This window comes from Trichosurus vulpecula, chromosome 4 (assembly GCF_011100635.1).
Source record: "Trichosurus vulpecula isolate mTriVul1 chromosome 4, mTriVul1.pri, whole genome shotgun sequence".
Lineage (NCBI taxonomy): Eukaryota > Metazoa > Chordata > Mammalia > Diprotodontia > Phalangeridae > Trichosurus > Trichosurus vulpecula.
This window is the reverse complement of record NC_050576.1, coordinates 241,487,134-241,513,054: the sequence shown is the minus strand read 5'-3', so window position 1 is coordinate 241,513,054 and position 25,921 is coordinate 241,487,134. Positions and strand designations below refer to the sequence as shown.

Sequence of the window (25,921 nt, the reverse complement as noted above, 5' to 3'; positions counted from 1 at the left end):
TACCTGGATCAGGTTGGGCTATAAATGTCTTATAGGTCCCATGCCTGATGCTTACATAAAAGGGCAGTGAAAGGAGGCAGAAATGGTAGCGAAACATTGGAGTGGATCGTAAACTATGTTTGTAGAAAGAAGCTCAGGATTGACTATGGAGGAAGACTGATATTGGTTGATCACATACATCTGGGGACAAGTCCTGCCCCTCTTGGAGGGGCAATCAGCACTGCAGGGTCAGAGAGAACAGTGACATTGTGGGTGCTGGAGAACAACATCCAGGAAACCTCGGAGCCAGCATCTTTCCATTGTGTTTGTCCATATAGCTGGGTCAAGAAAATTGCCAAAGATTCCATAGAATCTATAGATTCTATAGGATTCTGTAGAATTTCTAAACCAATCAGGAGCTTACTACATGTATCCTGGCTCCAATTTCTTGGGAAATAGGATGTTTATCACCATGGATAGATATTAATTCTTATTCATCCTATACCACAGTCTTTGGAATAGGAAGCTGAATGGGAAGGGGATCAGAGGGAGGAATGGAATAAAAGATGCCAACTTAAATATTCATTTGTTTTCTCAACCGGGGAGTTGGAGTAGAGACTGAATAAAAGTATTAGTTTCGGATTTGGGTCTATTCTTTGCTTTTGTCCCTAGCATTATTTTTTAAAAATTGTGTCATGGTCTGCAAGCAGGGTCTTTAATATGTCTGCCTTTTTATATCATTATGATGTTTGTGCCCTGATGCCTAAGCACTTTGTGTAAAGGTACCATTTGATGTTGAAAAATAGGGATATTCTTTAATGCCGCCATTCAGAAGATTCCATAAGTATTCAAATTATTTTTTCCAATAGCCTGTTTAGCTTTATGGCTTCTTTTATATTTATCAATGTAAGATTTATCCATTGTGAAAGAGGAACATAAGTTCTTACAATTGTTGTACTGCTATATATGTCAACCATTCAATTAACTTTTCTTTTCAAATTTAGCTACTATCCCATTTGTTGCACAAACATGTAATAATATTGCTTCATTGTCTATGGTGCATTGAGAAATATAACATTCTCCAGATATAACTCCTTTGATGTTGTGAGACTTTATTGTTGACTTCTTTGAAATCATCATTGAAATTCCTGATTTTGTGGAGAAGAATGGAAAATCTGTTCCAGTGCCTCATTTTCATTATGTTTGCATGTTTATTTTTTAAAGTGAGATGAATGACAAATGAGACTAGAAGGGAATAATCTCCATATCATTTTGGCAGAGGGCTTTTAGGAGAGTGTTCCAGAAATTTGTCCTTAGCTCCGTCACTGAAGGTATACTGTAGATGGCATTCTTAGCTTCGAATCACCTAGAAAATTGAAGGAATATGCACTGGGCTCAATTTAATAAGAAGGGAAGGAAGGGGGAAGGGAATAAGCATTTATAAAGCACCTACGACATATCAGGCTCTGCACCTAGGCACTTTACAAATATTATTTCATTTAATCACCAACAACCTTATGAGGTAGGTGTTTTAATTTCCACTTTACAGTTAAGGAAACAGATGCAGAGTTAAGTGACTTGCCTAGGATCACACAGCTAGTAAATATCTGAGGACAGATATGAACTTTTATCTTCCTCATTCCTGGCCCAACTCTCTACCTACCATGCCACTTAGCTGGCTCTAATGAGAGAAAATGTAATGGAGGTAACTGTCAAGTCCTACATTTGGCTTCAAAAAGTAAAACAAAAACCATGAACTTCATAGCGGAAGACTGGGGAGGCACGGCAGATAACAGTTCTATAGAAAAATAGCTAGGGGTTTTCATGAACTCTAAGCACAATATAAGTGAATACTGTGATGTGGAAGCTAAAAACAAAACAAAACAAAACAAAAACTACATGGATCTTAGGCTGCATTGAGAGCCCTTATCTCCAAAACAAAGGGCACTTGGTGCTCTTCCCTGGTTAGACAACTAGATGGGCTATGTCTAGAAGAGGATGTCTAGGATGATGAAGGGACTCAAGATTCTATCACCTAAGCATTAATGAAAGAACTGGGAATCTTTAGTTTACAGAGACTTGGACAAAGAGGCATGAGAGCTGTCTTTAAATATTCGAACGGCTGTCATGTGGAAGAGGGATTACATTTGGCCCCAGTGCTCAGAGGTGGGTGAAAGTTGCAGAAAGGCGCATTTAAGCTGATTGCAGGAAGTAACAAAAACCAAAAAAAACCCTTCTCACTAGATGGATCTATCCAAAAGAAATGGGCTGCCTTGGGAAGTAATGGATTTCCCCATCAAGTGAAGGATGGATTTGTTGAAGATGTTGCAGAGGAAATTCCTAAACAGGATGAATTAGAATAAATGAGAAGTCCCTTCCAATTCCCAAATTCCGGGGTTCATCGGAAAGTAAGTAGACCCTTGCTTTTTGTTATTTTTAAGATCACAGTTTAGGATTCTCTAGGTGACTGATTGATGTGAGGACAGCTAATCACTGTCATTCTTCATTTTATCCCTCTCCCCACAAAAGATGACAGCTAAGATCCTTACTGAGTTTCCCCCTGCATGTTAATGGAACAAAACTAAGTCGATAGACTCCAACATAATCATAGCTTTAAAATATCCCTTGTAGAAAATAAATATTTCAGCTTCTCCTTTAAGCTCATTTTTGACAAATGGTTTCATTTTACCTTGGCACCATAGCATTCATCAGATTGGTAAGAGACTGACTACCCTGGGGCAATGATTTGGCCTCTGGACATTATCATTTAATTAATACAGAGGTTGGGACTTTCTCTTTTTTTGGTTGCTGCAAATTCAGTCACAAAAATCATTTCACTTTCTCCCACTTCTATTTTCTACTTTCTTCCTTCCCAAAATAGTATTTCTGGCAAATTTTCATCAGACACAAGGTTACTGCATGTGTGTATTTTCTTGTTCTAATTAACCATCCAGTTGTGGGTGTGGGCACACCTACAAATGGCAAACTGCTTGGGTCTCAGAGAGGTTAACTTACTTGCCCATAATCAGATAGCTACTATCAGAGACAGTATTCAAGTCCAGCATTCTATATGCTATTCCACGCTGCCTCTCATCTGGGTGCAGATAGTCTTAGGGAAATGCAATGGCCCATGAATCCATCCCCCTGGAGACAGTCTGGTATAGAGCTTCTCCAAACTTAGCTAGGTTAGAATTTGGATGACAGACATTCAGTCCATCCCCATCTATACTTGAGGCAGTACTGTCAAAGTTCGTGCTCTACTAGTACAGGCTTTGAGAATCCAGGGTCACCTCCATCCTACTCTTAGGAAGCTTTCGGTGAAGGAACAATAGGAAACCTCTATCATGTCTAACATTTCTACGCTTGTGAAGGTTGGCAAAGTGCTGTAAAGTATATTATCACATTTGATGCTCACAAAAGCCCTCTGAAGTAGGTGCAATTATAATCTCCAGGAAACTGAAGCTGGGCAGGGCTTTGGGGGTCATTTAGTCCAAGCACCTTGTTTTACACATGAGGAACCTAATGCATGAGTCACTTCTTCAAGGGCACAGAGCCAGTTCCTCCAACTCCAAAACTCAAGCCTTCCCTCCGGGATCACGATGCTTTACAACGTTTATGTTACAAAATCAATTGTCTTAGTTGTTACCCATAAGAATTCTGTGAGGTAGGTAACTAATGGGGGTCATTGCCAGAGCTGCTTTCCTACTCTTGAGAATCTTCACCCTGAGGCTCTGCTCTCTCCATTGGGAGCTGCTTGGCCAGACCACTCCTTGGGGGTGGGGAGATCTCCCCACGCTATCCCTCGCTCTATTGTCGGGGGCCCCTCCACCTACTTTTCTAGCTCCCTTTCTTATTATTAGGAAGTAAGCTCCTTGAGGGGAGGCACTGTTTTGTTTGCTTATGTTTCCCAGCCCTTATTAGCATGGTGTCTGACATATGGTAAGCACCTAATAAATGTTCTGTCTGTTTATGCTTACAAATGAAGAACTGATGCCTACCAGGATAACTGACTTGGTTATGGCTGATCTGACAGTGTCAGGAATTGAACCCAGGTCTCTCCTGACTCCAGTTACCACACTCTTTTGGATTATACCATACTGCTTAATAGCTTCAATTTCCATTTATCAGTTAATTAAAAAAAAGATTTATTCAAGTTAGTAAATGTATTTTAATACAAACTGTGGGGCAACACAATTATTAGAGATTAGCAGGTACTGAAATATTTGTCCCTTCTCTGACTCTCAATATTCCTGTAGTCCCTGGAGTACTTTAGGCCAATAATCCAGCAGTGCCCCTACAGAGGTACCAGAGTATCACAAAACTAGAGCTGCTTTCAGAACCCCCTGAAGAACAGGTGAGCATCCTGGGAGTACCTGCATTAGGTTTTAGGCATGGGACTGGTCTTGGAATTTCTAGCAAAACTGGAGGGAATACACATTTCCAGCATTTCCTTTGGGATTCATTTGGATTGGCACCAAGGGGAGCATCTGAGTGTAGCTCTTGAGCCTACATGAAGTTGCCCTTCCCCCCCCACTTCACCCCACCAAAAGCATAGCCCAGGTTTACCTTTAGGGCTATCTTGAGTCCTTTCTAGAATTTTATAAACTCATGAGTAATTTCTCTAGGCTCCAGATCACAAGACTTGTCCAAACCTCCAGAAATATCTCACTATGATGAGAAAGTCCCAGGTGGCCAGCGGTCCCTAAGGATAAGCTTTCAAACCTTGAAAGAGGGGAGAAAAATAAGGCATATGGCATATTTAAAAAAAAAAGTTTTCTCCTTCCATAATAAATCCTTGCTAACACTTTTCTAGGTAACTGATTTTTTTTAAAGAATCAGTCAGGAGATCAGAAGACTCCTTTCAGACTTCAAAGGTGTTTCAGGCAAGGCTGGATTTGATCTAGAGAAACAGAGCCCATGCAGATTCAATGAGAAGAGCTGGAGGGAGCCGATACCTTCAGGTATCGCCAGTGGGGCTCTTCTCACAAGTTTTAATGATCAATTCACTCAGCCATTGGAGGGTGTTTTCATATGTGCCAATGAGGACTGCTTTTGGATTACAATCAGAGGAACAGAGTAACTCCAGAGGACTGAAATCAAGTGAGTGGGCTGCCAGAGATTCAGTGCAAAATTCATCCCTTAGAGACCACCTAATTAAACTGGCTGGTTAGAGACTTATAAAAATATTTTTAACTTGTTACCTCCATTATACTGTCCCCTCTTCCATCTTCCCCCAAGGAATAACATAACTGTCTTCCCAATTCTCCCAAGGACTTGGAAGATACCCGCTATGTGTCGAGGGATCTTGGCTTGAATTCTGGCCCTTCTAGTTACTGCCCAGGTAACCTTGAGTAGACACTTAACATTTCTGGACCCCAGTTTCCAAAACTGTAAAATGAGGGGGTTGGTCTTAGATAACCTCTAAGGTCTCTTAAAACTCTAAATCTATTATTTTATGATCCCATAACAACTTATATAAATCACAAGTGTCTCAACCCCTCATTTGACAGTCAATTAGGCAACAAGTATGGATTAAACGCCTACAATGTTCCAGCCCTAGGGAAACACATAGAAAAGAAAGGGTTCCTGCCAGAGGAAGAAATTGAGACTGTGAGGCTTAGTGACTTACCTGAGGGTTACATGGCTTGTTCCTGTCACAAGCCTCAGATCTCTTAAATCCTGGTCATTGGTCTTCCCACTCTATCTAGGATTCTTAATTTGGCTTCCCTCTCCTTCCTGACAAAGTGGACGTGCTGGGCTTAGAACTAAGAAGAAGCAGGTTCAAAGCCAGCCCCAATGCCTAGTAGGTATGGGACACCAGGCAAGATACTTAATCTCTCTGATGTTGAGTCCCTTCAGTCGTATCAGACTCTTAGCAACACCTTTTGGGGGGTTTTCTCAACAAAGATACTAAAGTGGTTTGCCATTTCCTTCTCCAGATCATTTTACAGATGAGGAAACTGAGGCAAAGAGGGGTAAGTGACTTGCTCAGGGTCACACAGCTAACAAGTATCTGAGGCTGGATTTGAACTCAGGGAGATGAGCTGTCCTGATTCCAGGCCCACATTTGGCACCACCTAGCTGCCCTAGTCTCCGATGGTCTCCAACACTGTGATAGTGTTGGGAACGGACAGGAGTGGATAAAAGGTCAGACCTGGAGTCAGGAAGACCTGACTCCAAATCCCAACTCAGACACTTACTATCCTTAAGACCCTGGGTAAGTCACTTAACCTCTGCCTGCCTCAGTTTCCTTACCTGTAAAATGGGGATAATAGCAGCACCTCTCTCTAAGGGAGGACCAAATGAGATGTTTGTCAAGCTCTTCGATGAACAAATAATTAAAAGCACTTTAAACATGTGCTATTATCATTACGATGTACCACTACTGTTACTATTAACTGACAGTAGTGTGCATTTTATATTAAGAAAGAATATGAACCTGTCATTTGCACTTTAACAGACCAAGTGCTGGCCAGTCATCATTATGTGGCTGAGTAGAGGCCCCCAGGTAAAAACAAGCGGGCACCAAAACTCAGGCTGAACGCACTCCCTCCCCTCCTCTGTGATGTGCACACCAGCCTGTGAGGTACAGTCACAGCTTGGGGAAGTGTGTGGGAAGACCTGCCCAGGGTCACTGTGAGAAGAGATGAAAAGAAGGAAGGTAGGTACGAAACTGGAGAGGAAGCCTATGGGGGGGGCGCGGCAGGGGGAGCAGAAGCCATTTTCTGCACACGAAACACAGTGGGTGTTCCATAAATGTCAGTTATTACAAGGATTGAATTATTATGGCTCTTAATTAATCTTTTTATTTGGTCGTTTGTTAACATTTCCAATAGGATGCTTCTTCTTGATCTGCCTTCAGGTCCTGATGCTGATCAGAGAAGGAAACAAAGTCAAAGAAGGAGGGGGCCTTGGGAGACCATGGCATTCATCTCAGCCCAGCTTACATCATCCCAAGTAGATAACAATCTATCCCATTTGCTGAGACCTCCAGAGAAGAAAATTCAATTACTTCCCTCTGTAACCTGCTCTAATGGTTAATAATCTCATCGTTCAGAGATGCTCTCCTCTATCTCCCCCAGACTTTCACATGGCAGCGCTAAGACGTTTGCTCAACATCACTTGAGTGTAATAGGAAGGATGCTCTAAGTTTCTCACTGTCTACACTATTGAGAATAAGGTCTTTAAAAAAAAACATCAGAACGGAAGGGAAGAGAATGTTTATAATGTGCCTTAGCATGCACCAGGCACTTTACAAATATGAACTCATAGAATTCTTAAACCACTCTGGGAGATGGCTGCTTTTATTATTCCCATTTTTTAGTTAAGGAAACTGAGGTAAACAGAGGCTAAGTGACTTGCCTAGGGTCACATAGCTAGGAAGTATCTGAGGCTGGATTCGAACTCAGGTCTTCTGGACCCCAGGCCCAGTGCTCTATGCACTGCCCCACTTGACTGCCTTTATAGCTTGGTATTGTTGGCACATGGATTAGTTTTTTTACCATCTTGTATATATTCCTCATCCAGGCCTACTCTCCTGACCTTTTTCTTTCTATAACTTTTAACCTCTGGAATGGGAAGCAGCCCTTTCGAGGAGTTGTGTCCCAAGTGATGCGAGATATTCCTGCATTGTCTGGTCCTCGAATTAGAGCTGGGAGGAATCTTCAGGATGGCAGGCAAAATGCTGGCTTAGTAATCAGAGAACCTGAGCTAAAATCCCACTTCTGGCACCAACTACCATTCACTAACCTTGGATAAATCACATTTTGTCTCCCAGGGCCCCATTTCCTCATTTGTAAAATGACAGGATTAGATGATCAATAAAAGTCATTTATAAGATGCCTACTGTGTACCAGGCAATGTGCTAGGAATACAAAGACTGAAACCATCCCTGCTCTCAAAGAGCAACCTCTTCACTCCTTAAAAGCAAAGAGTAGTTTTTGGTTTTTGCCTTTTTTTGTATCCCCAGCATTTGGCACAGTGCCTGGCCCATAAGGGGCACTTAATAAATGCTTTCTTAACTTGACATGACTTGTCTCATTTTACAGATCAGGACCCTGAGTCAAGTGACTTGCCCAAAGTCACACAGACAGTATATATGGAGGAGGCAGAATTTGACTTCAAATGTTCTTTATGTCACATCATAATGTTTCTCTATTATGATGCAATGAGACATTTTATCTCATCTTGGCTAAGAATTTTCAAAAAGGGAGAGCTATGGTAAGAAACAAAATAGAACAAAATCTGTGTATCAGATTTCTCTGATAAGTCTTTAAAAGACCAGCTATACAGTCAGCTAAGAGAAATATATGACTAAAAACTATTTCCAAATTGATAATGAGTCAAATATATAAACAGGTCTTAAAAGAAAAATTGCAAACTATTAACAATCACATAAAAGAATGTTACAAATCACAGAGAAATGCAAATCAAATTAACCAAGAGGTTTTACCTTATGTCCAAGAAACTGACAAAGATACAAAAAATAAGGATAGTTAATGTTGAAAAAGCTGTGGAAACACAGGCACACTAATGCATTGTTGGTAGACTTGGACATTTAGTACAACCATTCTGAAAAGCAATTTGGAATTACATAAATAAAGGGGCTAATATGTCATTCATTGGCTTAGAGGTTTCACTGCTAGGCACATACTCCAAAGAGATCATTGGCAAATATTTTAAGAAGGGCCCCCACATAAGCTAAAATATTTATAGAAGCACTTTTTTTGCAACAGCAAAGAACTATAAACAGAATAAACACCCCTCAATTGGGGAGTAGGTAAACAAACTGTGGTACATGAATGTAACAGAACATCACAATGCTCTAAGAAATGACTAACATGATGAACGTGGAGAAGTATCAAAAGATTTTCATAAACCGATGCAAAGTCAAATAAAGCCAAGAAAGCTATCAAGTAAACTGAAGGAACAACCACAAAACAACCGAAAGGGAATGTCGTTAAATTTTAAAGAACTAGCTTGGCCTCAAAGAAGAGATATGAAAAAACCCTCCCCGACTCCTCCTAACTTTGTAGTGGTGGGAGTCCCTGCTCTAAAACATTGCATACGTAGTCTAATTTTTTTTTGATGTATTGATTTCCTTTGTTGGAATTTTCTTCTTTCTTTGTTATAAAATTCTTTGTCAAAGGTTAGCTGGGAAGGGGGAGGAGTGATATATAGGAGGAAATTTATATAATGCCAAACTAAAATATATCAATTAACCTCATTTGATTAGTAACAGATTTTTAAAATGTATTTTTTAAAGTGATCACAAGCAGCTCTGAACATATTTTGGAAAGTTTTTGTTTCTTTTTTTTTAATTCCTCCCACTCCCATCCCAGACATGAGTCAGTGCCTACAGATGTGAGCAATCACACAGAAAGCAGATGATGGCTATCTTGCTTATTGAAATGAAGGTTTTCTCTCCTGCCAATCAGCTCTCCAGAGGACAAATGAATGAGGGACACGCTGTGCCTTTTAGAGTCCTGCATTTTCAGAACTCTCACTTTACATGCAATATAATTAGAACTCAAATCATGGAGGCAAACTGCATTTAAAGTCTGCTGAGCTAGAGAGGAAGGTGAAAAAGTCCAGAAACAGAGCTGTGTTCTCACTTCTCTCAGCACTCTTGAAGACTAGAAGTGAGGAGGTGAGGGATGAAGGATATATGCAGAGTCTCAATGGTGATGCTTTGGGATTTAAACAAAGAACTGATATGATCCTCTTAAGTTATCTAAATACCAGAACAGCAAGGGTTTTGTTTGTATCTTTCTTAGGCAGTTTCTTACTCTCAATTCTATTGATTTGTGTCTGTGTGGATATTTGGGTCTTATCTCTTTCTGATAGATTAAAAACTCTTAAGAGAGAAGAATGTAGCTAGAAGCACAGAATTAAGCAAAAGCCCTCTAAGCAGCCAAGAAAGTAACAATGGCCATGTCCCAAATGGGCCCACCCTCTCAGAAAGCTGATTAAGTCCCCCCACTCAGTCTTGTTTCATATCCAGTTCTATAAAGCTTGGTTATCTGGTTTCCTAGCAAAAGCACTAAATTCAAAGAAAAGATGCCTCCCGACTATTTACTGTGGCTAATCATTGTACATTACTCCCCTCTTACACTCCGTGATCTAGACAAACTGGCCTTCGAAGCTTCTCCCAGGACATTCCCTCTGTAGACCTCCACACCTTTGCCCCAGCCATCCCATATGCCAAGAGTGAGCTTCCTCTTCATTTCTTCAAAGAATTTCTTCTTCAAGACACAGCTCAAACACCATCGTGTACATTAGGGTCTCCGGATTTCTCCCAATTGCTAGTTCCCTCCCTCTCTATATACCTTGGATTAAACTAGCTTGGATTTATTGGCATTCTTCTGAAATTACTTATAGATATACTTATTAGAATACAAGTATTATTCTCTCTATATTTCTTCTGAAATTACTTATAGATATACTTATTAGAATATAAGTATAGAATATAAATAGAATATAAACTCCTTGAGAAGGGGGACTACTTTATTTTTTTGTACTTGAATCCCCTTAAATCAAACCATTTTTAAGCTTGACATGTGGCCACCCAATCCAACAACCATGGATTTAGATTTAAAAATTAGGGTCAAATCCTGGCTTTGATATGTACTGGCTGTGTGACTCAGGACCCCAGTTCACTCCTCTGTAAAAGGAAGGTGCTGAATCTGATGGTCACTAAGTGGATATAGCACTGAGCTTGGCATCAGGAAGACTCCTCTTCCTGAGTTCAAATCTGGCCTCAGACACTTACTAGCTGTGACCCTAGGCAAGTCCCTACTTCACCCTGTTTGCCTCAGTCTCCTCACCTGTAAAACGTGCTAGAGAAGGAAATGGAAAACCACTCTAGTATCTTTGCCAAGAGAACCCCAAATGGGGTCACGAAGAGTCAAATGCCACTGAAATGACTAAACAACAAAAACAAAACATGGTTCCTTCATATTTTCAATCTATGATGTACTCCCTCATAATCTTTGATCTCCATACATCTTTCTCTTAGTTCCCTAGCATCTACCTACAAATATTTAATAATGCCTCCCCCTTGAGCCTCCTAGGACCACAGGATCATAGTCTCAACTTTCTTCTCCCTTATTTTGCTAAGCTTCTAGAAAATAAAACTGTTCAAATCTCACATTTTCCGCTCTTTGTCATTGTTACTATTGTCATAATCATCATTAGTGATGATGACTATAATAACATGTAGCTTAACACAAACAGAGCTCTAAAGTTTGCAGGTTCTTTGCAAATATGATCACTTTTGTTCTTCACAACGATCCTGTGAAGTAGAAACAATTATTATCTCTATTTTACAAATGTGGAGACTGAGGCAAAGAAAGCCTGTGTGATCCTGACTTGCCCAGGGTCACACAGTTAGAAAATGTCTGAAGGAGGATTTGAACTCAGGTCTTTTGGACTCCCAGCTTTCCATCATACTATGCTATCTAACTGACTATTCACTCCTCAACTTACTGTAATCAAGCTTCTCTCTTCTTCTACTGAAACTGCATTATAGTGGCCTCCTGATCATCAAACCTGATGCATGGTCTTTTAACAGACCCCCTTCTTGCTGGCCTCTTGGCCCTTTCAACGTTACTGATTGCCCCCTGCTAAAGGAGATGGTCTCCTCCCTTGGCTTCAGAGCCACCATCTACTCCTGGTTCTCCATCTTCTTCACTGATGCCTCATCCTCTTCAAAAGTCCTAATCCAAGTGTTACCGAGGGTTTGTCTTCCCTGTCACACTCTATTCTTTCTCCTTTGGCACTCTCATTTGTTCTGGTGGCTTAAGCTATCATCTCCTTTATGCTGATTACTCCCAGATCTAGTTCTTCAGTTCTGACCTCCTTTCTCAGCTCCAGACCCATCTGCCAAACTGCCCACAGGACCATTCCAGTTGAATAGCCTATCTATCACCACCTTAGTCTTAGCATATCCAATGCCAAACTTGTATTTAAATTCAGCAAATTTTTATTAAGGGCCAACTGAGACAAGGCAATGGATAGAAGACTGAATTTTGGAGTCAGAAAGACCTCGGCTGAAATCTCACCTCCAACACAATCTCTGTGTGACTCTGAGCTAATCACTTAGCCTCTATGGAACTCAGGTTCCTCCCTCATCTATAAAAGGGTGATGGTACCACTCAGAGGACCTACCTCATAGTGTTGTTCTGAGGCTTAAACAGACGAGGAATGTAAGGGCTTTGGAAACCTAAAAATGCCATATAAATAGCAGTTCTACCTGGCTACGTTCAAGGCCTCTCTGTACACCTACCATCTGCAGCTTCACTGGATACTCACTGTCCCACAGGTGTTTCCTCGGCGTTTTCACTCTTTCCTCTCCATCACCTCTCTATACTGAATCAGTTACTAGGTCCTAGTCATTTCAAGCTCCAATTTCTCTCAAATCCATCTCCTCTTTCCCACTGCCATCAACCTAGCATAGGCCTTCGTCTAGACTATTTAAATAGCTTCCTTGTAGGTCTTCCAATCCCTGCTAGTCAGTCCACCAGTCATATGACTCCCTCAAATAACATCCTGGGCACAGATCTAGTCACATGGCTCCTCTGCTCAAAAAAATCTTTAGTGGCTGCCCACTGTATCTCGAGTTCTAAATACTCCACCAGTCATTCTAGGACCTCCAATCTTGGTGCTACCTGAAGTTTCCAGTGTTTTCTTTCTCATGCCAAACCCTCCTCATTCCTTTCTGCTCCATCCACACTGGAAAACCCTTCCCTTCCCAGCAAATATGAATGAATGCACCTACATGGGCTTGTGTGCACGTGCGCGCGCACACACACACATACTCTATCATCTCAAATCTCCACGACTTCTCTCTGGTTACTCCTTATGCCTAGATTACAGCATCTCCTCTCTTTCTCATTGCCTGTTGAATTGTTACCCAGTCTTTAATTTAAAGTCTAACTCAAATGTTCCCTCTTTTAGGGAGGGAGGAGGAGAAAAAGGAAGAGGAAAGGAGAAAGAAGAAGAGAAATAAATGGCCAAAGAGACAAAAAAGTATAACAAAGTATAAGTTACAAAATTCAGAGTGATTAACCCTTGAGGACAAATGGCCACAGATGCCTCAAAAGCTCTTAGAGACATCAATATATTACAGAAAAAAGATAGAGAGACAGTGAGAGAGAAAATATTTATCAAACACTTGCTAGTCACCAGACACTGTTTTAAGTGCTAGGAAAGGAAGTAAAGCAAGCAAGGTAGTCCTTGCCCTCCAACAGCATACATTCTGATAGAGGAAGACAAAACAAACGTGTATGACAAAGAAAGGGATGGGGGATGGGAAACATCTGGGTAGTGGCATGGAGGTCTGGTCCCCAGGTAAGATCATACAATGGCTCACCTAGTGGAGTTGGGGGAGCCAAGGTCAGGGTCCAAGGCTCCAGGGGGTATATGTTGGTCAAATAGTAGGCAACAAGGAGGCTAGAAAGTGGACCAATGATATCAATAATCATTCATAATAGCTGACATTTATAGAGGGCTTTCAAGTTTGCAAAGCACTAAGTGTGTATGTAATATCATTTCACATTGCTAGGTCGTAGAAGTATTTTTGTCATTGTACAAATAAGGAAACTGAGACTCAGAAGGTCAGATGCCTTGTCCATTGTCATTCAGCTGGTGTCAAAGGAAGGATTTGAATATCTCTCCCTCCTGCTCTTCCAACTGTACTGTGATGCCTGCTGCCTGTCCCTCTCCTCTGACCACCCCCTACCTCCATTGAGAAGTTTATGCATATTGAATTGTTTAATAGAGAATTCACCTTGAGGTATTTACTATGGAACAGTTCTATTGGTTTATGACCTTGTCATAGAATAGCATGGCTACATGTCAAGCTTAAAAATTGTTTGATTTAAGGTAATTATGTTAGCAGTATGGAACTATGCTCCTATTTAAATTTGCATGACTGTTAATAATTATAGCTCCTGACACCATCTGTTGATTCCCGCAGTTGCAGCAGGTTCTCCCAGGTCAATTTCATTTTTGTTGGCACTCTTGTTTATCCATTAAAGTGAATATTTTAAATTGTTTAGTAGGGTTTTTTTAATCCAAGACACAAGGAAATAAAAGAAGTCTCATTAAAATGTTAATTTATTTTTAAGGATGAGAGTTGAAGAATTATAAGGTTTAAAATTTAGTAATATTTGACCATGGCAGTGTACTATGAGGATTATAAAGGTATAGGGAACAGTGTCTTCAAAAAGCTTAACATTAAGAATAACAACATTTTTTAAACAATGTATACTCATTTGAAAAAGGGTGAGGGTGAGAAAATTATGGTCAGACCAATAAAGCTATATTCCTCTCAAAGTAAAACCTTAGTGAAACTTGCAGTCATTTCTATGTAAACATTCAAGATTATAATTCTAATAAGGAAACAAACTTCTGTTAAGGTGAACATAATAGACCATCCTATTCTTTATTGTATGACCTCTTTGCTTTTACTGAGTCTTTTTGCAAAGGTTGGAAGATCAAAGTAGAACAAAGGGGGAGATATTATAAAATGACTTTGGGTTAGATTATAGCAGCTTCAATTCAACCTGTTAAGCAGCCCATCAACTATGGAAAACTGGAATAGACTCTTGACTGTCATTACTTCCTAAAAAGGTCAATCAACCCAAACAATCCCCACAACGAAGGGGTCAAAATAGCCCAGAAACTGCTACAGCGATCATAGCTAATCTCCTTGATGAAGGGATAGGGATGGAAAGGCAACATTGGTTTAGAGCTCAAGTTTATGAAAGGCTGTGAACTCATGATTTAGAAAACAGAAAGAAGCAATAGAGAAGAGTTTGCCTTGAGATTTAACTAAGCAAGATCACCTTGAGAACAACTGTAGAGCAAATGAGAAGGAAAAGAAAAATGTGGCACCTCAAAGAGAAGGGAGCGGCATGCTCCCTTTTGATAATTTTTTTTTCCATTCAGTTGTTTTTCAATTGGGTCTGACTCTGTGATCCCATTTAGGGTTTTCTTGGCAGAGATACTGGAGTAGTTTGCCATTTCCTTCTCCAGCTCATTTTACAGATGAGGAAACTGAGGCAAACAGGGTTAAGTGACTTGTCCAGGATCACACAGCCAGTAAGTGTCTGAGGCTGGATTTGAACTCACAAAGGCTTATCTTCCCAACTCCAGGCCCAGCACTCTATCTATTGTGTCAATTAGTTGCCCTTTGAAGACATAAGCACTATGTCTTGTGATTAGCCCCCATGTCAGAATAAAATGAACAGTTCTGACTACTTCCCCATATCTGGATTTACATTTACCCCAATTCACTTCCTCAAATCCAACCAGAGAGAAAAACAAATTGCTTTGTTCCATACCCCCAGAACAACAACAGATTAGGAAGTCTTTGATCATTCCTGGGAAGAAACAAACTGCCTGCTATAAAGTTGACAATTCTGCCTTTACTGTCTTTCATTTTGTCCTATATGTGATACTATGAAATGGCTCATAATCAAGCCCACATGGCTGATACAGGGAACCGTCTGAGGAAATTGTCAGTCCACTGGTGTTTCTTTCCATCATGGCTTATACTGACAAAGTTTCTTAATGGTGAGTCTTGGAGTTTTCTTCCCACAAGAATAACAAACAATATCAAAACAATACAGATGTTGTGGTCTTTTATACTAATTTAGTCTTCTCAGTAGCAATATCTGCTACATTTGGAGTAACTTACTATATGAGGACGTAATGGCAAAAGATGATGAATTTGGAAGTGACCAGACCTGACCAAACAGACAGAAGAAGTCTATACTGGGAGGAAGACAATTTGAAAGGAGTGAAAGACTGGCCCAGGGCTCTCTTGCAAAGAATTAAATGATGGTGTTTTTGGAAAAGAGGAGGGAAGGAGAAGAGAGAGAGGAAGAGGGCAAGCAAAGAGAAGGAGGAGACAGGCTTATGTAGAAATCAAGGTTATCTCAATGAAAACATGAATAAGAGGCAAAATTTCAGACCATTCCCTACAACACACTGTATCTTTAGTGACACAACGGGCAGAGCCATATAAAGAGAACAAGACTCTTGTGTGTTTATAGATTTCTTTTTAACGATCATTTACTGGGCAAAATAACATGCAGCCTTGAAGGCTCTCTTCAGAAAAGATATCTCCCATACATACACTAAAATAATAGAAGACTATGACAGGTGAGGCTACCAGGAAAACTTTGTTCAATGATTTCCTGAGTTAAGTATAAAAAGGGAGACATGTTTGTCCAATGTGTTTTATTACTGTTACAAGAGATGGCCTACACAGAAACCAAGGGATGAAGAACTTCTCCAAATATTTATCTTCATTGATGATACTGTATTAATGTCATGCCCTAAAACATTAAAAAGACTCCTTGATGAAATCCACAGCAACATGAATGGGATCCGTCTAACCATTCACTCTGGAAAAACAAAGTGGATGAATAGCACATATTGCCCAGGCAAGGCACAGGGCATGCAGTTGAATGGAAAACCTATGGAATTCATAAATCACTATGATCATCTGAGACAGGCACTAGACATGGAAAATGAAGTGGGCCAAGAAATCAATTTTGGGAAGAGATCAGGACAGATTGTATTTTGGAGCCTATGTAATGATTTCAATGCTCCTTAATCACTTGTTACCAAAACAGCTAATTTTTTAAAGCATCGACATTTCTTCCTGAGGATACCAAGTGGCTGTAGCCACATAATGCCATAATTGCAGAAAATTTAAAATTAAAAATAGCCCAAAGGGAAATGGAAAGATGCTTGGTGGATATAAACAGGCTGAAGCACATGACCAAGAATGCCTCATGCTCAATAAGCAGCATATAAAGACATTTCTGAGAAGACAGACAACTAGAAAAGAGGGAGGTCAGTTGTGGAACAAGAAGGAGAGATAACAGATGGATTGGGCAGATCATTACCATCAAGGCACTGAGATAAAGGCTCCTACTTATCACGTACACTACTTACAGTAGACTGATGGAAAATATGGGCAAGAATTAGACAGATGATGAGGGCTTAGGATCTGTTTATCAGTGTGGGGAGTAGCCACATCAGTGCATTTTGCATTTGTGTTGCCAGTGCTTAATAGTGCACAGAATATAGTATGCGCTTAATAAATCCTTTTCATTCACTCATCCAAGTTCTAAAATCATCAAGTGGAATCCAAAACTCCTCAAGGTGAAGGCAGATAATACCCTGTCACAAGACATTACTGGTGGACTCAATGACCCTTGGACCTCAAACCCCATGCCCTTTGGCTTTCCAGTTCAACACATTATTTCCTACACATCACTTCCCTATATGTGTTATCTTCCCCTCTTAAAATAGAAGCTCCTCAAGGGATGAAATTATCTTACTTGTGAATATTTGTACATTCAACTATTATAACAGTACCTGGTGCATAATCAGCTCATAATAAATGTTTTTTCATTTATTCATTCAATGCAGTTGCTTGGGATAACCAAGACACATTACAGTAGCAGAATTCCCCTTCCTCAAAATTCCCCATCATACACACTCACCAATGAGAGGGCAAGGGAGAAGAAGGGAAGGGCATGTATTAAATGCTGACTATGTGGCAGGCACTGTATTAATGATAGGGGATACATATGCAAACAAGATAATCTCTATCCTCAAATTCACTTAATCCTCCTACTATGGTGGTGGGGGAGTGTAAAAGAACCTACAAAGAAAAGAAACGTTTCTGGGGAAAAAGAACTTATATAGGGAAGAGGTACCTATACGCAGAGAAGGACAATGAATATCCTCTCAGGGAATTCTCATTTGGTGTTTCTAATTTAATGAGAACAGTGCTTCATTTAAATCTCTGATGAATGGGAAATCCATAGGGTTGAGGAGGACCTCAACATGAGGAGTCTCTGAAACATGGAGTTACCTTTAGGGCAGGAGAAAGGAAAAAATGAAAAGAAATGATAGCTCAGAAAGAAGTCTATTTAGTTTGTAATTTTTGCCCAGGAACCTGGCAGTTGGCTGGACTTGCTACTGTCCATGGAGTCAAATCCTGAGTTGGCATGACAGGCAGGGGCAGTGTGGAAGATGTAAGCCCAGTCCAGTCTTACAGACTAATACAGGCTTGGTGGAGGAACATGGGGCCTGACTGCTAATTCTGAGAGCATGGCTCACCCCACTGTGAAAACTCCTCTCTTCAAACTTCCAAGGCATCTCTTCTAAAGTTCTCATTGGCCATTGTTCTTCATCATAGGAAGGTCGCAAGCAGAAGCAAGGAGTCTACTTGCTGTTAAAGAGATCACTGCCCTGGAGAAGAGGCTGGACTAGGGGACCTCTGAGTGTGTGACAACTTTAAGATTTTTTATGAGTCTATTATCTGTAGGCTGTCTAGTTCAGCCCAGGAGAACTGGGTCTCTAAGATGCTTTCTAGTTCTAAGATGTTGCGCGATATCTCTTCAGGTCACTCCCCTACATCTTCTGTGATGAACAGGGAAGGACCCTAAGAACACAGATTTATAGCTAGAGAGGGGTCTTGAAAGCCAGCGAATCCAAAACCTCTATTTCATCGATGAATATAGAGGTGAATATTATATAGATGAATATTAATATGATTAATATATATTAGAGATGAGGGGGCCCAGACCCAGAAATGTAGACACTTGTTTAAGATCACATAAGAAGCAGATAGAAGAGCTTGAATTTGGTAGGAAGGAAGGGAAACAGCAGAAAGAAGAAATTTTATGGTCTACCAGTTGCTGGGGAAACGACTGGTTAAATTCACTCACCTGGGACCATCTCACTTTCCGTCTTTCTTATGGGTACTCAGGATACCCCTGTTAATCAGCTCCAAGCTCTTCCACACAAATACATATGCCTATATCCCTAATGTCTATTAAGAAAATGCAATACAAAGTTATTTTTAACTCCTAGAAACTTAAAAAAAATAAATGGTTCTCACCTGAGATTTCATAAAACTGTTGGGATGTGGAAAATCCCTCCATTATGCAGATCAGCAACTCATCTACAATTTACAACTGAGAGAGTTGCCTCTGGAGCTGAGAAGTTAAATGATTCACTGATGGTCACCCATGCGGTCAGTCTATGTCAGAGGCATTACTTGGCCTCTGTGTTGGCAACCAAAAATGGGCTCCTTAGCACTTAGTCAACAAGTGCCCTTGACTAGTTTGTCTTTTTCCCCTGAACTGAATGCTGTTTGTATGTTGGGCTGGAGTAAGCTTGTCGGCCCCTTCACCTTGCTTCCCTTGCTTAAGCTGATGGAAAGAACCTGTGCTTTCCCGGTCAACCCCTTCACCTTGCTTAAGCTGATGGAAAGAACCTGTGCTTTCCCCGGCGTACCTTACCCCCTCCTCTCCCCCCCGAAGAAGCCAGATGGTTAAAAACAGCTTCCGTTGGAGGCAGAGGCTGCTATAGCTACAGCCACAGCCGAAGCTGAAGCAGGAGCTGCCAGTAGCAGAGCTGACCTACGGGAGGAAGCTGAACAAGGACTTGAGGCCAGTGGGTAATCTTTTTACCATAGAGGGGGGATCATGATTTTGCTCTACACCATCATGCTTCTCTGTAGCCTCCTGGTTACTCTTGTGAGGTGAACTTATTGGGCCTGGAAGCTTTGGATCAATATATCAAAATGGGGATGCTGGTTCATGGGTTGGTTACTGTGGAGCCTAAATATATGCTTTGATTCTTCTGCCTCCTACTTTGAGAGTTTCTTATATCCAGTGGTTCCGAACCTTTCAGACATATATATGATCCTCTTTGAGATTATAAACTCTGCCCTCCTAATACAGCCTCATGCCTTCCTGACTCTAGGGCTGACCTTCTATGCACTATGGCACTCTGGCTAGCATACAAACATCCCAATGTACACCAGTAAAACTCAATCATCTAGCCATTTGAAATCAGCTTAGTTCGTCTATGCACACCTATCAATGCCTCAAGGATATGGGAATTCCTCATAGCTCATCCAATGAATCTCAATATATACATATTATCTTATTCTTTTTTTAAATTCCACTAAACTTAATTAGGTGAAAATACCCTAAATACAAACCCTTGACAACACTTACTCAGTTTTGATCCAAATCAGCTCTGGGCATAAACTATGTATAGAAATGAATGTTTCATATAAAAACACATGTTAAAAATGTTTTACCTCAGCTTTCCTTTGCATGACAAATAAATTCTTTTAAAATAATCTACATATTATGAATTTTACTGAGAAATTCAGTGGATCACAGTGCTCCCAGAAGCTAGTTCCCAATTGTAATTTAATTAAAAGGGCAGTAGCTAAGTTTCACCATATGTAGCTGCCAGCTGTAATTGTTGCCACTTAAGTCTGAAGGCAACATTATTGCATGTATCGAAGCGTGGTTTATAAGTGGGGGAAGCTGTCAATTGTGCTACAGAAATTGTTCTAATGTTTTATGATGAGTTTAGGCCAAAGGCAGAATGTACAAGTATCCCTGGCTTAATGTAGTAAAGGCAATTATCACTGGAAAAAAATAAACAAACAAATCCAAACTTAATACCCTATACGGACACATCTAAAATCAAACAAAGAATGTTCTGGGATTGATTTGTTTCATCAATAGCATCTCCATGGCCTAAAGCATCTCAAAGCACTCTGTAGTGGAGAAAATGCGTTTGCCTATGTGCTCAACCTTGCTAAGAATCCAATTTCCAGCCCTATCAGTTGCAATGACTCAAACAACAACTCATACAGATTTTAACCTGGGGTGTTGATTGAAAGCCAGTGTGGTGCAGTGAAAAGAATGTTGAATGTGGAGTCCAGAGAGACCTGGGTTGGCATTTTGCCTCCCATATTTTCTGGTTGTATGACCAGGGACACTTCTATGGACCTCAGTTTCTTCACCTGTATATTGGGGATTCATGTTACAAAGTTGTGGTAAGGCTCAGATGAAATAATGTATGTAAAATGTTTTGCAGTCTTTAACTGTTGTAGAATATTATTATTAAATTGGACCAGCCACATTCAACTTGTACAGTTCCTTGGACTCAGGGACACTTCTCAAATGGTTCTCAAGATGTTGCTAAACAATCGATTCTCTTTTTTTTGGGGGGGGGGAGGAGGGTGTGGACCTGTGATTTAATTGGTATGGGAAAGTCCTGGATGAAGAAATGCCCTCTATCCATGTATGCTGGCATCTGCTCTGCAACTTACAGTCCCACAGAATTGCCTGGCGGTACTGCGAAGTTAAATGATTTATCCAAGGTCACAAAGCCAATATGTGTCAAAGGCAAGGCTTGGAGGTTTTTCCTGCCTCTGAGGCCAGCTCTTTGTCTACACCGTGCTGTCTCCTCAACTAAGGACTATACTGAAAAATGTTAACCATCAGGCCAGCCTTGTGAAAAACCATGTAATGGTCATGATGTTCCTCTCTAACACTTAGGGGCTTCCTGGCCCTCACTGAAAAGAACTCGGAATCTAAGACATCACACTGACTGAATCTCCTCCAGGTTTAGGGTGAGGAATAGCCATGGAAAAAGCAAAGATTTGCCCTCATACAGCATTAGGACCAGCTCTTAGTGCTACTTATTAAATCATTTTTCATTCAGCTTTGTATCAGAAAAGATACAAGGGCCCTCAGCACAACTAGAAGCATAACTTAGCCCAGGGGTGGGGAACCTTCGGCCTTGAGGACACACATGACCCTCTAGGTCCTCAAGTGAGGCCCCTTGAATTCAGTCAAAGGGCCACATTTGAAGATCTAGAGGGCCACCTGTGCCTCGAGGCCGATGGTTCCCCACCCCTGACTTAGCCTCTGTCTCCTCTTCACAACCTTCAAGCCTTGCCTTTGACACCTACAATGTCAAGAGAAGAAAGCATTAAGGAACACATTTTGTACCTTGGGGTAAAGGCAAGTAGCAACAGCTTCAAGGCAAGAGGCAGTACTATATTTAAATGTGGCAAATATAAGGCCATTGGGGGCATTTCTGGGACAGGAAGTAGACCCCAACATGATGGTTTGGGCACCTAAGTTTCCTGCCTTTGAGACAAAGACCTGGTGGCCCTGCCCTGGTTATCACTATGCCCTTGAATGATTAAGATGGCAGCAAGCCCATGCTATGAATCTCCATAGGATTAGGGCAGTGGAATGACTGTGACCTCCAGGAGCGAAGGGATTGGGTCCTACTACAGTCTCTGCTGCTTGATCCCTGTGTAACCTTAGCCAATTTTCTTATCTATGAGATGAAGGGGTTGAATAAGGTAATAACAGCTAGAATTCACATTGCTCATTAGGGGCCTGCAGAGTGCTTTACATATTGGCTCTAAGGTCCATCCCTATGATCTTTCGTGGCAATGTCCCTCCAGATACCATGATGAAATCAGGCATGGAACCACTATGAGAAAATGGATGCAACAGCTCAAAAAGCAAAGACTGTAAAATCTAGGGCCAAATTCAATAAATTTGGGATTAAAAAAAAAACAAAACTTCAGCCTATGAAATCAAGAAAATGGGGGGAAATTTTTAAATAATTTTACTGTATTTAGAATCCAAAAAGAGTATTTGCTTTTTCTAACCACTACCCAATGACCCTCCATAGTCAGTAACTTAAAAATCAGAATTCTAGGCATGGCTCCACTGTTGACTTTCTATCCTGTCATCATATCTTTTGTCAGTTAATTTCTCTGGGATTTAGCTTCCCCAGTTGGGTAGGAAATAACATTCATCTTTCGATTCCTTCCTGGACTTTTCTGGCAAAATAGCCAAAGAGGGAACATGATAATGGGCAAAAGCAGAAATTATCAAAATTCTTTCTTGTTCCATTTTCTATTCAAAATTTGGGGGTTTTGATCAACTCTTTTAGAATCTCTCACCTTAAAAATATGCCGAGAACATTTTATGGCACCATACACTTTGGAACAAAATTTGCATAATCTTTTTTGTTTTTTAAAATTCATCTGGAGGTGTATGCAATGATAACATTACTATGAACGAGAACACCAGAAGTACACTGAACTTGAGTAACCATAATGATCAATCTTGATCCCTAGAGAAAAGACGAAATATATTTCTCCTCTTTCCAAAGAAACATAGGGGAGCAAATGGGTGCAGAATGTCAGATGCACCATCAGTCAAGGTCACTATGTTGGATGGGTTTGCTTCACTGTCTTTCTTTGTTATAAAGGTGGGTTTCTTAAAATATTTGGAAATAAAGTGATATGAGAAATGATCGTAAAAAACATATGATGTCAATAAAGCTTATTTTTTTAAGAAAAAATCCATCTGGAGAAATATATTGTAAAGACTGAAATAGAAACTTAAGTATGTCATAAAAAAGCATGGCATCGTGGGTCAGCCTTGGAGCCTGTCCGTGTCCTGTCTGAGATAGGACTGTGTGACTCTGGACAAATCAGAGAATTTCTCAGCGCTACGGGTAGTTCTTCAAGACTATACAGATTACAGATGTGAGTTCCAGATGTGCATCAGACAAGGGAGTTTTCACACCAGGAATCCCCTACACCACTGAAATAACAGGACTGGACCAAAAATAAAAAGAAAGAAAGAAACAGGGAATTTTTTAAGCACTCACCCTCCACTGATGAAACATGGCAACAGTACATTTATAGCCAAATTCGAATTTCAGTTGAAAAGTAATTCTGCAAAGAAGCCAAGCCCCAAAATGGAATAGTGCAGTAAGGCAGGCAGACCTCAGGGGTGTTTCCAAGTACCAGCTCACAGATTAGCACTATGACAGCATGTATAGCAGAGAGCCATGCTGAGAGAGGCACGGAAGCGAAGTCATCTGGCAAACTCCACCAGCAGAAATGGAGCCAGAGAGCGTTCCATGCCCACTTGTTCTGCAGCTAGACAATAGCACCCACTTGGCAATGGTTTTCCAACAAGCAGACCAGAATATTTTTGGTACCAAGAGTGTGATGGCTTTGGTAGCAGAGCCAAATGACAGAACCATCCAGAGGAAGTGAGAAAAGCCAGCCAGCTGGCCAGCTGAGACCCACTGGCAGCAAGCATGGAACAAGTTGGCCAGTGGAGGCAGGTTTGACTCCATTTTACAACTAATCCCAAAGAGAAGCAGAGTTCAAGAAAATCAACCTCATTTCTCCATCTTAGATATAGATCATATCCAAATCTCTGAACTTGTCGAAGGGGACCAAGCGGTTGAGAAATACTATTTGAGAAAGATGATAAAAGTAAAACAAAACAAACAAAAAACAGAGAACAAAACTGGAAGGAGATCCAGTAAGAAATCTGATTCTACTGGGCTTTTGCTGCTAGGTAGCTATGGTATGGTGGACATACCACAGCACTAACTTTGGAGTGAGAGGCCCCCGGTTCACAGACTGGCTGTATTGCTTACTAGCTGTGTGACCTTGAAAATGGAACTTAAGCTCTGTGCATCTCAGTTTCTTCATCTGCAAAATGGGGGTAATAACAGCCTTTACCTTCCAAGGTTGTTGTGAGGATCAAATGAGATAATATTTGTAAAGCACTTAACACAGTGCTTGGCACATAGGAGCCACTTAATTAAGGTTTATTCCTTCCCCTTCCTAGCCCACACCAACCCCAACTTTTGTAAGGGAAATCCCTTGCCAAGAACTCTACACTTCTGTAAATCACAGCCTGCTCAAACACAGACATACACATAAATACACACATTCCCCAAACATTAATAACATGCCATAGCTTCAATGGAGTATGTTTTGTAATAGAGTCACGCATCCTGATGGTGAGAGATTGAGCTTGTTAGGAAAAAAAAAGGATACCTTTGGAAAGATCAGGCTAATCACCCAGCATGTTCTTTAAATGGCTGTGTTTCAGCCTCCTCCTTCTCTAAGTGCCCTATTCATCAAGAGAGGCACACTTCTCCCCTTCTTTTAACCCATCTTTTGGGGCCGCTTACACGCTCAATGAGTTCCACAAGAACTGCCTCCTTACAGGGAGGGAAAACTCACCAACTTTCTGTCTCACTCACTGAGTGGCACTTGGGAAGGAAACAGTCAGGAGACAGAAGTCCTTTAACTGTTTGCTGTGTAAACAACCATAGGTTATTTATTTTTCTAATGATGGAATCCAAAGATGGGAATTTGCCTATCTTCTCATACTGAGTACAGAAGGCATATGTTTCTTCAGTAGCAAAATGGTCTTGTTAATGAGCCTATTTCCTTCAATGTGGAAGGAGATCCTGTAAAATACATTCTAAAAGCTGCTACAATTACAAGAGGTTAAATGATTTACCCAAGATCACAGGACCTGTACATGTTAGAGGAAAGACTCTTGAGCCCGGGCCTGACATCAAGACAACGCTTTAAGCTGGCAGAAGAGGACCAAGTGACAAAAATAAAATAAAATAAAAATAGATAAAAAAATAAAGTTAAAATTAAAGAAATTGGACACTGGCTAAAAAAAATCGAGAAGATGATCAGTGGAATAGACTGGGTAGCCAGAATACAGAAGCAAATGAACACAGTAACAGTGTCCATTAAACACAAAGACTTCAAGGACTTATTATTCAACAAAAACTGTTGGGAAAACAAGAAAGCAGTCTGCATAAATTGGGTTTAGACAAAGATCTCACGTTGTATGCCACAATCAACTCCAAAAACATCATTTCATAAAGAAGTTAGAAGAACAAGAAAGAAAATACTTTTTGCAACTATGGATAAGGGAAGAGTCTATGACCAAACAAAGAATAGAGAAGATCATATAAGATAAAATTCATACTTTTGATGACACAAAATTGAAAAGTTTTTACATAAATGAAACCAATGCAATTAAAATTAGAAGGGAAACAAGTGGGGAAAATATTTGCTGCAATTTTCTCTGATAAAGTTCTCATTTCCAAGATGTACAAGTAATTTATTCAAATATTTAAGAATGACAGCTGTTTTCCAGTAGATAAATGGTCAAAGGATATGTATGGGCAGTTCTCAGAGGAAGAAAGCCATGAGAGAGAGCTCCAACTCATT

General features: G+C 40.5%; 1 protein-coding gene across 2 annotated transcripts in view; it reads right to left on the bottom strand.

The window, feature by feature from the left end:
* The window catches only part of SERPINI1 (serpin family I member 1), a 107,372-nt gene that overhangs the window by 48,740 nt on the left and 32,711 nt on the right, over positions 1-25,921 (bottom strand). The window contains exon 1 of one of the 2 annotated variants that reach the window (XM_036758052.1): positions 4,546-4,677. The exons of the other annotated variant lie outside the window; for it this stretch is intronic. The gene's annotated coding sequence lies outside the window, so the exon portion shown is untranslated. Of the gene's footprint in view, positions 1-4,545; positions 4,678-25,921 lie in introns of those variants that run through there. 2 annotated transcript variants of the gene reach the window in all.